Raw genomic sequence first — 15,248 nt, 5'->3', positions numbered from 1 at the left:
TCAGCAGCCATTAACAGACTAGCAGTTGTGCCACTTTCTCTCATTCTCTGGCCACTGTAATTTAATTTAGAACATCTCAGAATAGTCTCCTTGTCACTTGTGAGAAGCTGCTCATTAGCTAGGAGGGAGCTTGTCTGACTCATAACCAGTCTGTCCTCCACTGGGAACCTCTTCTATCACAGCTGGTGTGAACACACGGTGGAGCTGCCAGAAAACCCTGATCTTCCGACATGGGTATTCTGGAAGCTGAGCTCCTGTGTGCAGGTATCTGGTAATTAAATTAAGGGTCAAACACTCAGCATGACAGGACTGGGGGCAGTACAGGAGGGCACATCTGAGAAATACACATATTTCTCAGAATCTTAAAAAAATAATCAGGAATATAGTTTCCAAAGATTCCTACACCGACTTTCCAGTGTCAGAAAGACCCCCTAGGATGGGGTGGAATGTGTTACCCAGCATCTGATTTAGTCTGTGTCTACGTGCATTTATTCATTTAACAAATACTTGTTGACTGCGTTCAAGTAGAAGATATCGTGCTAAGAATTGCAGATACAAAGGTAAATCTAACTAACATATGCTTGTCCTCAAGTTTATGATTTAATGGCGGGGACACACAGTAAGAAATGATTGCAATCCGCTGTGAGAATAATGATAGAAGGATTTACACAACGTAGGAGTAGAATCAAAGCAGGAGAGAATGGGTCTCCACTGGGGAGGCCAGGCTTCCTTCTTTCAGCGTCAGCTTGGGCCCTGTCAGGTGTCCACTGGGGAAGGACTTTGCAGGAAGAGAGGAGAACAGGTATAATAGGAAGAAACAAAGGTAAGGAGCTCAGCTCCAAGTGGCTTGACAAGATGTGAATAAGGGTGTGAGGGGGAAATGGGGAAATATAAGGCTGGAGACCACACAGGGGCAAGGTCATGAAGGGTGTTTGCTGAAGAGTTTGGCTTTTTTCTGGCAGTTACTAGGGAACCAGGAGCAGTGTAGGAATACAATAGAAGAGAATTTGAATGCACCATAGTATTAGATGCAGAAGAAAAAAAAAAAGAGATCTGCCTTTTGTCCCCATGATGTACCTGGCAGTACTGAATGAGTCACCAGTCTGTGCAACTGTCCCTTGGGGTTGTGACTCACATTTCTTTTCTAGCATCTCCTCAGTGGTTCCTTCATCTGAACTCCTCTGCTTTTGAATTTACAACACCACAATGGACTCGCAATTATTGTTCCTTCCTTGAATCCATCCTGTACTTACAGAGTTTTTCTAAAATCAGAAACACCAGGGAACATGTGCTAAATACAGGCTTGGAGCTCAATACATATTTCTTGAGGGGATTGTTAATCAATGGCAATTAAAACTCATGTAAGAGTTTATAACTGACAAAGCATTTTCTCATACCCTTTATTTTATAACTACCCTATGTTGTGTTGTGTTCATCAAAGACTGACGATATGGTACAAAGCAAAGTATTAAAGGTTCCAGACCCCAGTTCCAGAATGTAAGAAGTAGAATGTGGGTATAGAAGTGGGTTACTGGATTGGGTTTTAATAAAGTCTTTGAAACGGAAGAGTATTATTGTAGGTTAAATTGTGTTCCATTAAAATTCGTATGTTGAAGTCAGAACCTCAGAATATGATCGTATTTGGAAATAGGGTCATTGAAGATGTCATTAGTTAAGATGAGGTCCTATCGGAATAGGGTGGGTGACTAGTGTCCTTATAAAAAGGGAAAATTTGGACATAGAGAGGTGAATAGAGGGGAGGCAAGAGGAGGACATACAGGGAGAAGACAGCTATCTAGAAGTCAAGGAGAGGACCCTGGAATGACCGTTCCCTTACGGCCCTCGGAAGGAACCAGCCCTGCTAACACCTTGATTTGGAACTTCTGGCCTCCAGAATCCTGAGAGCATACATTTCTGTTGTTGAAGCCACCCAGTTTGTGGTACTTTGCTATGATGTCCCTAGCAAATCAGTACAACTACTAAGTTATTACGTTGTTAGGGTTTGGATGGTTGATCCATGTGGCTGTGGCTAGTGGACACTGTTGGTACTGCACTCTTGCTCCTCAGATGTCATATTACCATCTCCTCCAGCCCTGCCCCACTTCAGCGGGCTTTATCTCCTTGCTGAATGATAGACCTCAGGCTACTGGAGCAGCTTTGCCCTCCTGCGCAGACAGCCCCTGGGAAGGTATAACTTCCCTGCCTATACCCAGTGGCCCTTGGCCAATGACTGAAAGGTGTGAGAAGCAGTGACAGCCAGCTTTCTGGGCTCTGGGATGGAGGCTACACAGCAGACCTCCGCTGTAGGGTGAGGATGGAGTTCCGCTCCCCAGACTTGACCTCAGTTCTCCCTCTTGCCCTGCTCCTCCCATTTCTTTACCAGATTCTCCTGGAAGTACCGCCTTCATGAGTCACTTGCATCTGAGTTCTCATCTCCAGGTCTGCTTCTGGGGGACCTCAGCCTAAAACAGTGTTGACTCTCTCCCCAGCACCCAAAATGACTATCTCTGGAGCAGGTAGTAAGACTTTGATTTCTCCGTGACTGAAGGAAGTGAGATGGGAAAGTGCCAGCCATGGTGACAGCTGAAAGGCAACATGGACAGATACTGTTATATGCAGGTTACATGCATGCGCCTTAGAAAACAGCTTCTGCACAAGGATGAAAAAATGACACATGGAGATGGCAAAGGGGACCTAGGAGAATGTCACCACAACCTCTGTATTTTGGTACATGGAGAGTCATGTATTATTTGGAATAACATGACCAGAGTTGTAAACGTGATGCAACAAAAGTCGTAGCAATTAGATTTAAGAATTCCGATACCCTGACTCTTAGTATGTTGCCTTTATAGCTTCTGATTATGCTTCAACAGGCAATATGTGTCATTTGTAGCAAGAAAGTGACTTTTTCAACTGCGGAATTTGGCTCAGTGTTAGTTAAATGCTTCAGAATTGAAAGTGACTTTTTTTTCTTTCTTTCAAATGTCTGACTGCTGTGTTGATAAATGTCACAGAGAATAAGGAAGGTGATGGAATGTGCTGGGGAGGAACTTTCTAGCGCCACCTGAACCATGACTTGTCTACATTTAGGAAGAATAACGAATGTAATTTTATACAGACCTTTGCAGGGAAGTGACTCAAAACACATTTTCAAGTGCATATTAAAATGCTGAATTATGCAATAAAGACATAGATTTAAGTAGGTAATAATAGATCACACACTTACCATAGCACACAATGCAGCAGAGGGTACATTTATTTAAATATACATTACATTGTTATTAGGAAGAGGGATGAACATAGGAAGAGAAGCCAACATGGAATAAGAAGAAGAAAGGTCGTATACAGATTAAATAGCTATTTTCATGAATGGAAAGTGCAAAGGGTACGAGAGCCAGAGTGGGTTGGAACACACTTTAAGCCACTACAGACGACCTGTGTGGCTTTAAATAAGTCAGTTAACCCATTTAAGCTTTAATCTCCCTACTTATGCAGAATGAACTGATATTACCTGCTTCATAAGATTTTCATGGGGAATTAATGAGATAATATATATTTTAGCAGGTGCTCAGTAAAAGATAGCTTTTAAAAATATTACCCTTGTTATCAATGAGACGTAATGACCACAGGTACCTTCTATTCACTCATAAGGTCTTACTATCCACCTTAACACATATCAGTGACATGTCACTCTATAAATCCTTAACAATCCTACCTCTCTATCCATAGAATACAGTTATAAATCGTGTACTTTATGGAGCTGGAAGGAAAACAATGGACTACGTCTAGTCTAACCACCTTACTTTATCCATAAAGAAATTGTGGTCCAGTGAGGTGAAATAAAATGTTCACCATTACACATAATTGTAGCTACTGTTTGGTTCTAGGGACTCGGACCTGCAGAGTCCAAGCCTTCCTCCTACATTTGATTCTATACGGAGTCTGTGAGGGAGAGATCCTCATTTATCCCTGAAGAAAGGGAGGCACAGAGAGAGGAAATCATTTGCTTGAAATCACAAAGCTGTCAGATGGCACACCTGGGTTTTGAACCTAAGTCCAGCTGACTCCTTAGCAGATGTCTTCAGGTCCCTACCTCCCTTCCCAGCTTCCCTCCTCCATGACCCTGTGGAATTTCCATGGGGCCAGGAATCAGATTGGGTCTTACCTTCTTGGCATTTATGCAAGCAAGTTGCTGGTTACTAAGGTCCCTTCTCCTTTCCTAGAGATTTTCTGTGTCCCTGTGGGGAGAGAAAGTTGGCAGGATATTGTAAACAGCACTGTCTCTTGTTTTGCCCTTCATAGGAATTTCTGCCAAGGTTCTTTTCCAATCTCCTTTGCTCTCCTTCAACTCTGAGCCATGGAGTTGAGTCAGAAAAGACACAGTTTAACCTGTGTCTTTAGGCTTGTTGTAAAGGCGTGCAAAAACTCAACTTCTATACATGAAAAATGATGTTGTAATAATAACTGTAGTAATACGAGTTCCATGCAGCTTTTATGAGGATCAAATTATAAATGTGAAATGCTTCAAAAACCAAAAACGTGCTGTGCTATATATTGTTCATTTTTTTTTTAAATATCAAAGAAAAGGTGAGACTTACAGTGAGTTTTCAGATAATCCATATTTTGTTAAGTGAGATGTGTTTGCTAGTCCACCAGCCATAGAATACAAATTCATACACAAAAAGGATGACTGTTGAATTCTTCGAAGTCATGATGGCCATGTAGTTTTTGAATACAGGACAAAGGTAAAACATCAGTTGTTTTGAAAATGCTGGCTAAGGGAATGATGGTTAAGAACATAGAACTTTCCCATCAGATCACCAATATGACTGTCTAAACCTGCAAAATCCTTGGCAGCAGCCTCTTCCAATAAATCAGCACGTCAAAAGAAACAATGACCCTTCCCATGGAACAGAAACAAAACCACTGAGCTCTCTCCAAGGTGGACTTTGGAACAGAAGTCTCCAAGACAACCTCGACACATCTCGTTCATTTCCCATTCAGCCAGGGCACATACAAGGGGTGATGGAATTCCTTCAGCCTAGTCAAGGGGCTCACCATCCAGAAGGAGCCTTCAGAGACCCCGATAAGAGACTGAATTAATTGTCCATTGTAAATATTGTTATCCATTGGCCAAGGCACCGACTTTATTCTCTGCTGTGACTAGTGTGAAGAATTCTTATTTGAACTGGAAACCAGGAAGCAAATAAAAAAATAAAAAAAACATAATAGATCATTCCAGCTTCCTGAAAACAATTGGGGTGGGCTGGTTTGCTACTGGAAATCCAACTGTGGGATGTTTTCAATTTCATAGATTTCAGAGATGAAAGGCAACTTATACATCATTCTGTTCAACTCTCTTATTTTATCCAGGAGGAAACATGGACCCAAGAGGCAAGGCAATTTGTCCAGGGGTGCACAGCTAGTTATATGGCAGAATTGGGTCTAGTTGGTCCTGTTGCTCCTTTTTCTTAACACAGTATGGCCTCTTTGATTATTAACTATGACCCGGCATTCCATCATCCATCATCTATTTATTGAGTATTTACTATGTGCTTAGCTATGTTCCCAGGACTATCTCTAGGGGGAAAACACCTATTAAGAAAACAATAAAGAGCATTTCCTGACGCATCCTATCTCATCTAATCTGCACAACAGCACAGAGTCTGAGGTAAGGACCCCTATTCCAAATGAGGAAACAAGGACTTGCTTATGGTCATACAGCTAATTGAGTGACCAGAAGCTGTGATTCCAACTGAAGCTGTCTGACCCTGCATTCTGCGTTCAGCAATCTATACCATATTGCCTTTCCCCATCCGGATCTTACTCTCTTCAACTCTTATACCGCTTTATATACTTATTTCCACACGGCGTTTTTCTAATTCAGTCGTCAGAGATGGACCATGATCTAGAAGTTGACAAAGGCCCTGATCTCCAGGAACTGACATCTGGGGTGGGGGCCACAGGCCAAAGACCATCAACAAATACATGGGCAGTATTTATCAGTTTGGGAGGAAGGCTCAGAAAGAAAATGGAGCAGAGGAAAGGAGAACCAGGCTGACCAGAGGGGCTCTATTTTCGATGGGGCAGTCAGAGAAGGCCCCCCTTGAGGAGGGAACATTTGAGCAGAGATTGCATATGACGAAGTCCAGGATGGAGACAAGAAGCTGAGCCCAGGATCTGGTGGGGGAGGAGTCCGCATGGAGTGGCAGTGAAGACCACACCCTCTAACCTCCATGCTCCTGGGACGAAATAGGAGCATTTGTTGACCACCTGACTTGATCAAATTTCCTCGAATTCTCTGGGTCTCAGTTCCTGCCTCTCTAAAATGGGGCTAATAATAGAACTCACTTCTAGGGTCAGGTGAGGAATAACTGAAAACAGTGGCTGGCACCCAATACAAAATATATATCAGCTGTTTTTCCTTTTCTTTCTCTCTCTTTAGCTCTAGACAATATGCCCATCATCCCCTTACCTGAATACCATTGTCCTAGATTCTGTGTGCATACTTTTAAAAAGTGCAGGACTTTTAAACATTTTTACCTTTGCCATAAAATATTATGAAGAAGGCCAATCAAATGAAATAGACCAAATGGAAGCTCTTCTGGCTGACTGGAGGGAGCAGCAGACAGCCACGGTCTCCTCAGCTCCTCACTTGTCCCCAAGGGTGGCCCTGAGGAGGCCTGGGCTTCAGAGCACACGGTCAGTAACACTCCCATTTGGCAGAGCTCCTAATACAATGATTGGCATGACACAGGGGCCGCACAAGGAATTGTTAAAAGAATGTTGAAACAACAAAGTACAGTCTCATGGCGCTTTCATTTTTCTTTCTTTTTCTTTTTCTTTTTTTTTTTTGAGAAAAGAGATTACTAGGCCACACCACATATCACCAATCCTCTTGAGGTGGATGGGTGAAGGTTGTTTATTTAGCTCAGGCTTAGTCACAAGTTCAGAACATTCTGTGGGTTTTACTGGAACTAGATATGGCTCATCCCAACTCAGATCACTGGGGCTAAGGCGGCCAGTGACCTCCCCTGGGGCAATGGCTAGGATTCCCAGGCTCCTGAAGAGGAAACGGCCCTCCTGCTGTGCCTTCAGCCTCCAGCCTCGGGGACAGCCCCGATGGTCTCCTTCGCCCACAGAGCCTGGTTCTGCAGATCCAGAAGGGACCTTGGCAGGGGTGTCCACTGCCCCACAAGGGAGACGTTCCCATGGTGTGAAGCCGAGCAAGCCTGCTCCTTTGGATTTGAGAAATACATCCATTACCTGGAGGTCAAGTTATGTTTTTATTCCTTTGGTGTGTTTTACTTGTGTGCTGCTCTGAACTTGGGTGTGGTTAGCCCAAATATGGGTCTGTTGTTGAGGGTTGGTTGATCTCTTGCCTGTTTACTTCATTTCACCTCACCACAGCACTTACTAAAACCTCTTTTCTTCACTCATATTTACTGAAGACCCTACTATGTGCCAGCTAGAGGATAGGAACTTTCAACTACAGAAACTTGTTTCAGCAGTCCTGTAAGGAAGAGAGACACTGCTTCCTCTTCAGAAGAGTCAAATGAGACCTAAAGTTGTGAAATAAGTCACTCAAGGTCACATAGTGAATAAATAAGAGAGTCATTTCAAACCAAAGTCAGATAAATGCAAAAGTGTCTTTTCTTTCCACGGTACTGTGCTCAACTGAGAAAATCCATCTAATTAAAAAAAGAAAGTCTGATGTATGGTTTAATCCTCCATGAAATAGTCACATTTTTAAGACCCGAGGTTTACTTATTTATCCAAATGAATTTTTAGATGGAATAATTTAAGCAACAGCGTGTGTGTGTGTGTGTGTGTATAGATATGTGTGGGGCAGAGAAAAAGTCAAGCAGAATAAGTAGGATATTAAGGGTGAGACACTCAGATGAGGGTGCGTCTCTCTCTGGTCATCAGTTTCCACAGTTGCAAAAAGAAGTATTTAGATAGAAGATTTTCAATGTCCCTTCCAGGTCTTCACCTCGAGTCTCCCCCAAGTGAAGGGAGATAGTCTGTTTTCTTTTTTACACCACTCACATTTAAAGACATTTGTTTCTTCTGAAGCCAAATCAAACCTGACAGAAATATCAGGCAGGTTACCTGTAACTTAAACCTTGTAATACAGCTTCTAGGTGCACACACTGTGAGGGAAGTCTGTGGACCTGAAAGGAAGTCATTTTGTGGTGAGCAGGTTTTCCTGACACGTATTTCTTGAGTGAAGGTGGAGGTTGGGATAACTCTGCACCTTCGGTTATTAGCCCCTCCTCCCCTAGTGACATAGACGAGGGATACAAGGATGCCAGAATGGTAAGAAATAACAATGTGAGCGAGTGAATGGGGCCATGTTCATTGTGCTTCAGGGATATGGTTTTGGAAGATGCAGTGACCAGGGCCAGAGAGGACCTCTAGCTGAGGAGAAATTAGACATCAAGTGTTGAGCATGGTGGAAGTTTCCAGAAGGTGATGTTAAAAGTGTGGGTAGAGATTAATGGTGAGTGAGTAAATGACACGGGAAGGTGATCGAAACCAATCCAAAGATCAAAAGTCTAAGGAACAGGGTCTGAGATTGGCCTAAGGGGTCTTCTTTATGAAAATTGAGCAGAAGTAAGTGACCACCATGGGCCATGCAGGAAACTGTGGCTATGCCTCATACTGGGGCCAAATTTTGTCAACACACACTTATTTTCTACCTAGTGGTTTGGGAAATCTGAGGTGGAAGGGACTTTAGAAACTCCCCCTGCCCTCCAACCTCTTTTGCAATGCAGGAAACACTTCAAAGCCAACATTCTTCAAAACCTCTAAAAATGGGAAGTATTTCTGCTATTTGTCAGGCTTTCCTAATCCTTTAAAGGACAGTGTTAAGAGTAAGACAGCTGGACTTGGAATGCCAACAGGACACTCAATAGTTGTATGGCTTTGGGCAAAGCACGCATCTTTATGACCCTTAGTTTCTTTAAAGGAAATTGGACTTCTTTGTACTTTAGAAGAGATATTGTGAGGATTAAATAAAGTGTTTATAAATAGCCTAGCACATGTCTAGCACAAAAAAGGGCTCAGTAAATGGTAACTTCTAATATGCTTTATGTAAATACATCTCATTTTATTCCTACGAGTAGCCCACGAAGCAGTTATTATTAGCCCATTTTATGTGTGAACAGATTGAGTCTAAGATAATTTGAATTAAGTTGATTATAGTAACCAAGTTAATAAGTGGCAGACTTGGAAAATAAACCTAGGTTTATCTAGCTACAAAGTCTGTTTGTTGTCAATTAAATCAAAGAGCCTTCCATGTGGAGTGAAATTCTGCTTTCCAGCAACTGGGAAGCAATATAATATAGTTCTTAAGGATAGGAGGCCTTGCAGTACTGCGAAAGTTAAGCGAGATAATAAAAATAAATCACCTTGTACACGGGGCGTATTATATTCACCTGTACTAAATATCCACTAGTATTTCCATCATCTGCACTGAGCCTGGTACAGAGCAGGTGTGCAAAAAATAATGTCTTAATAATGATGGCATATACTTTTTTGAGTTTTTGACTCACCCCCAAAGAGTCTACTTCCACTCAAGCACCGTACAGATATGAGAGGGAATCTGTCACGTCTTTTTCCAATCGCTTCTCAAGACTATACCTCACCGGTTCTCTCACATTTCTTCCAGCCGTTGCTCATATCTTTGAACAGAGGTCACATCGAATGGCTGCCGGGGACACTGTGGGAGAAACCAAAAAGAGAAAGTCACAACCTGTCCTGGGCTCTGACTTCCCCCACCCCTGGACACCTAGCCTCATTTCCATTTCCCAAGCAAGACACACTTTATGAGACACCAATCCTACTTTCCCCTCTGCTCTGGAGAAGAGTTCACTTGAAAGCACACTTGAACAATTTAACCTAGGTGAGGCCCACAGAGTGGAAACATTTGATGAGCTCGTAACACTTAGAGTGCAACCTGAGTATCACACATTTTCAGTGGGAAGTGGTTTTTTAGATCTCCTCAAAAGAGCTGCCTCATTCAAATCTTTAGCCTTAATATGGTATTAACCTGCTTTTACTCCACGACTTTAGTTCTCTACCCTGAGACTTGTGTATTAGAAAATATGCCACTATGATTATGTGCAAGAGGCATGGCAAATTATGTGGCAGTAACAGTATTCCCAAGGAGGTAGGATGTAATTGTGTCTAATTCTAGCACGCCTCACCAGGAGGTGTGGAGGGAAGCTAGGAAATACTACCTGAATCCCAAGGTCAGGCAACTAGACTTGGATGTTCTCTAGGGCCCACATACCAGCAGAGGCCCACATTTAGAGAATGAAATCCCGTTGCTTCCATATTGAGAGAACTCTGCTTTGCAGAATCTGGGATGCAGAAACCTTAATGGGTGAATTGCTAAGGTTCTCTCATTTACTCATATACTGATTTACCAAATTTCCAAATAATACTAATAGCATGTGTTGAGGATATTTTTCCCTCTGCTTTTGTTAGTTGTTTTGTTGCTGTTACACATCAGACATTGTGCTGTCCTTTTTTTTTAAATTTCATGAATTATTTTATTTCCCCTGCATAACACATCTAAGAGGTTGGGGTTGGTATCACTTGTTTTAGATGAGAAAACTGGAGCTCAGAATATGTATTACTTACTAGTATCCCTGATTGTAAGATTGTTAGAACTCACCAATAATTGTGTTCATTATCTAATGAATAAACAAGCAGAAATCCAAGCTCATGAGGAACTCACCCAGGAGACGTCGCTAGCTAGTTAACTAGATAAATAAGAGAGATATACTTTGAGATTTAACTTTTAATGACAAGGTCAAAGACAAAAGCTCAATTAAATACCCTAAATTAAGAAGAATCTCAAATTTGCCATGGCAAGAAATACCTGAGCTGACATTGTGGCAACTTGTGAATGGATACTGGATATAGGATAGGCTTTTATGGTTGATGGCTGAGGTTTGAATGCCCCACATGTGACAGCACATCAAAGCTTGAGCCTGAGGACAGTGCAGAGGTGAAACTTGTATCTTGCAGATACAGCATCTTGTAAGGGGTTCCACGTACATTCACAGAGCTCTGGGTGGAGAAGAAATGTCTTGCATGGGAAATAAAAACTTAAAGCTATGCCACTTGAGGTTATGATGTTTGAGTTTATAGTTCCCAGGTGGCATAGGAATTCCAAACAGAGTTACTGATATAAAAATTAGTTACAGATCCACGAACAAAATAAATGCCAGTATGGAAGAAAATGTAAAATTTCACAATTTGGCCTGTATGATTCCAACAATAAAAGAAATAACCTCCACTAAAGTTGGGCTCACAATCCCCAATTATAAACCATACGAGGAAAAATATACCAATCTAGCAAATATAATCATTGGAGAGATAGCATACCAAGAATTCAATATAATAACATAATCTGAGAGGGGCTATAAAGTTAAAAAAGAAAACAATCTTAACATATTAAAAAGAAGTAAAAAAAAATTATGACCCAAGTGAAGGAAGAATAGGTTCATTTTATAACAGAGAGAGAGAGAGAGAGAGAGAGAGAGAGAGAGAGAGAGAGAGAGAAATTCCTCAAGATGAAAGAATGTAATTCAGGGCGGGGTGGGGTGGGGACCTCAATGGAAGGATTAAACAGCAAACTAGGTACAGAAGAAGAAAGAATTAGTGGATACAGATCTAAAGAAATTACCTAAATGTGATTCAGTAAAAATGAAGACATAAAAAATATGAAAGAAAGGTTAAGAGATATAAAGGATACAATATGTTTGTTCAACATGTATCTAGTAAGTGATAAAAAAAACAGAGAGTAGAGAAAAGGAAGAAAGTACTATTTTAAAAGATTATGGCATGATATTTTCAGAATCCATCCATGTTGTTGCAAATGGCAGTATTTCATCTTTTCTTATGGCTTAAGAACATCATGCCAAGTGAAATAAGCCAGAAAGCAAAAGTCCAGAACCATATGATTTCACTCATATGTGGGATATAAAACTGAAAGCAACAAATGAACAAATAAGACAAACAAACAAAAACTCATAGACACAGATAACAATTTAGTGGTTACCAGAAGGGAAGGGGAAGGGGGGGTGGTAGAAGAGGAAAAATGGTGTCAAATATATATTGACGAAAGGAGACTTGACTCTGGGTGATGAACACACAATACAATATACAGATGATGTATAATAGAATTGTACACTTGAAAACTATATCATTTTATTAATCATTGTCACCCCCAATACATTTAATAAAATAAAAAAGATATTTCTCAATTTTGAAAATTATAATCACAAATGTAAAAAAAAATAAATGACCGTGTCTTAGAAGTATCACAACTAAAAGAAAGATAGTACCCGTCAGAATAAAACAGCACACTGAATTCTGAGGATACTAAAAAAACACAAACTTCAATTAGACACATAATGGAGAAATACAGACCACCAAACAGAGAGACGATTTTAAAAGCAAGCGCAGAGAAAAGACAAATATCTAAGAACATACAACAATTAGATTGACTGTAGCAAAGGATGCTGAAAATCAGTGAAATGATATTTGCAAAATGCTACAAGGATGAAGAAAAAGAACACAAGGAGCAATAATGAGCAAATACATTGAGAATCATGAAGATAAAACACATAAGACATGACTTGAAAACAGCAAGATGATTACTAATTCAAGTGTTGCGAGCAAGATAGAATTAAAATACTACTGATCAATACCACAAAAGGTAAAAAGGGGTGATAGGAATTCCCATGTGATTAAAATGATTATGTTTTGGGATAAGCAACTACAGAGGGTGCCAAAAAAATATATACACATTTTAAGAAAGGAAAACTGTGTTAAAATTGTAATACTCAATATATACGGATAACAAAAGATGAATGAATATAAGTCACGTTTGACTTCTGCAATGACAAGAGGTGCTCAAAGTGGTTCCCATCAGCGTCCAGACACTTCTGATTACAGTGAACTACTGCTTGAGCAACGCTGACCAAAGTGTCCACTTGGATACATGTTTTTTTTTGGCACCCCCAGTATTTTGTAAACTTTGACACTGTTAAACCAAAGTGGAGCGTGCTGAAGTTAAGGATACTCTCTAAAGAACAGCACATTAAGAACTTTTAAATCACTGGAGCATCAAGACAGGGGTCAGAATCAAGACAGTCATGTCAATCGGAAAGAAGGCAGGAAGGGAGGAAAACAAAGCAAAGAGAAGAAGGAAGTTAGAAAGCACAAAATAAAATGAATGAATTGAATACAGAGGCTCAGTTTCCACTCATTTATAAATGGACGAAAATCAAGAATGAATGGGCCAGTCAATAAATAGTACTAGAAAACTGACCATTCAAATGGCAATAAGTAAGTACATAAATAAATAAGGCCCTTACCTCACACCATTTACGAAAACAAATTCCAGGTGAATTAAGGACCTAAAGGCAAACAACAAAACTTTAAAATTTAGAAGATGATATAGGAGAATACTTTTATTGTCTGTGGCTAGAAAAGGAATTTTTTAAAAAGGCACAAAAAGACCAAATCATAAAGGAAAAGATTGATTAACTTTGGACACCTTGAAATCCCAGGCATCTGCATAACAACAACATCAACGTGGAAAGACACAGGCTGGTAAAAATGACTAACGAGACATGTCATTGAGTAAAAGTCAGTAGAAAACATAAATACAAAGAGGAAAAACAACCTAGTTACGGAACAGGCAAATTATTGAAACTGGCAGCTTATGAAAAAAGGAGACAAGAATGGCCTATAAATATAATTAGATTACATTTCATACCTTTTCGCATTAACGTAAATAAGTTTTTAAAAATACCCAGTGCTGGTGAGGATGTGGCAGAATGGCAACTCTCATTTGCTATTGGCAGGAGTTCATAGATTAGAATCCAATTTGTACAGAATTTGGCAATAACCATAAATCTGAGGAGGGCACGCAATGCCTACCACGTGACTCCTCTCTCAGGCAGATCATCTATTTTAGGTAAGTTGACCTGACCCCTGGGTCTAGGGGTGGGGCTTGTTTCAATACTAAACTCTATGTGTTCGAAATACATGGGTGGAAACTCTTCTGCCTGCCCGTAGAACAACCACTGGACTTGACGGGACCCAATTAGACAAGAGTCAGGGCTTTTATTTCATGCACTCTTCCTGGCTTTTTGTGAACTAGAAAAGGAAGCATGCACCCTCAGTGGCCAATGGCAATGATTTGGGGACCACTACGGGAGGACCTTGCCAACAATGGAGCCAATGCTGAACAACTGGAGTGGAGAAACGGAAAGGAAGCAATGCTTGCTCTTATCTCCACTAACCAGATGAAGTCTCTCCTAAAATTAGTTATCTCTGGACTTTTTGGTCATATGAACCAGAAAATTGTCCTGTGCTATTGAAGTCATTTTGACACCCCCCACCCGTAACCACAACCAAGAGCACCCTAAAATGAGCAGGATTTAACTAGACACCAGGAAAAGAGATTAACCCAGATGAGTGAGGTAAGAGAAATATTGTGCTTTGCATATACGTATTATGATTTGCTTTGAATACGTTCTCCCATATCACTCTGTATTTCCCAAACGCATCCTTTTTTACACTTGTTGCTGCCTCTTTCCTACTCAAAGTGTAAGTGCCGTATCTGTCATGCTCACCATTGAATACACAGAGCCAGGTTCAGTGCCAGGCACATGACAATTACTTAATAAATGTTTGTTGAATCAATGTTGAGTGAAATACAGAATGCAGAGCTGGGAGGCAGGATCAAACACCCACAGTTGGCGGAATCCACACAGAGCAGAACAGACTGAGCATTATATTCAGCCCATGGGCCAAGAGGCAGATTCTGAGGGAGAGCCAGTGCAGAGTACCAGGAGGAGAGACACAGCTTAATAATGCTATAGCAAAAGTGAGTGTGCAAATGCATTCACACCTTCATTTATTTAAGAGAAAATGGGGCTTGGGACTTATGTATGTATGGCTCTCTTACTGTGTGCCACACACTATGCTAAAGACTGGACTTTTACCTCATTTTATTCTCATGACATCCCTCCAGAGAGATAATATGATAGAACCTAGCATATAGTAAACACTTAATTTACTGAGTATAGTTGGTGGAGAAATGAATAAATTCAAATATGTTTCTTTTTAACCCCTGATGTTATGTTCCATGAAGATTGATTGGGTGGCTCTCCTGAGCTAGCAAAAGGAAAGCAATTGTTGAAGCAATGAGATTAATC

At 40.7% G+C, this 15,248-nt stretch overlaps 1 long non-coding RNA gene across 1 annotated transcript; it reads right to left on the bottom strand.

Annotated features, from left to right (window-relative positions):
• Positions 1-2,404: 2,404 nt before the first annotated feature.
• Positions 2,405-13,459, bottom strand: LOC148757829 (uncharacterized). The gene is made up of 4 exons (XR_016021629.1): positions 13,398-13,459; positions 9,558-9,724; positions 4,166-4,238; positions 2,405-2,583 (listed from the first exon to the last, which is right to left on the bottom strand). It is a non-coding gene; the product is annotated as an uncharacterized LOC148757829 (long non-coding RNA).
• Between the last annotated feature and the right edge of the window lie 1,789 nt (positions 13,460-15,248).

This window comes from Rhinolophus sinicus, chromosome 6, assembly GCF_057876585.1.
Source record: "Rhinolophus sinicus isolate RSI-liver-muscle chromosome 6, RSI-T2T, whole genome shotgun sequence".
In the NCBI taxonomy this organism is placed as follows: domain Eukaryota; kingdom Metazoa; phylum Chordata; class Mammalia; order Chiroptera; family Rhinolophidae; genus Rhinolophus; species Rhinolophus sinicus.
The sequence above is the reverse complement of the archived record's forward strand: the minus strand, read 5'-3'. Positions and strand labels throughout refer to the sequence as shown.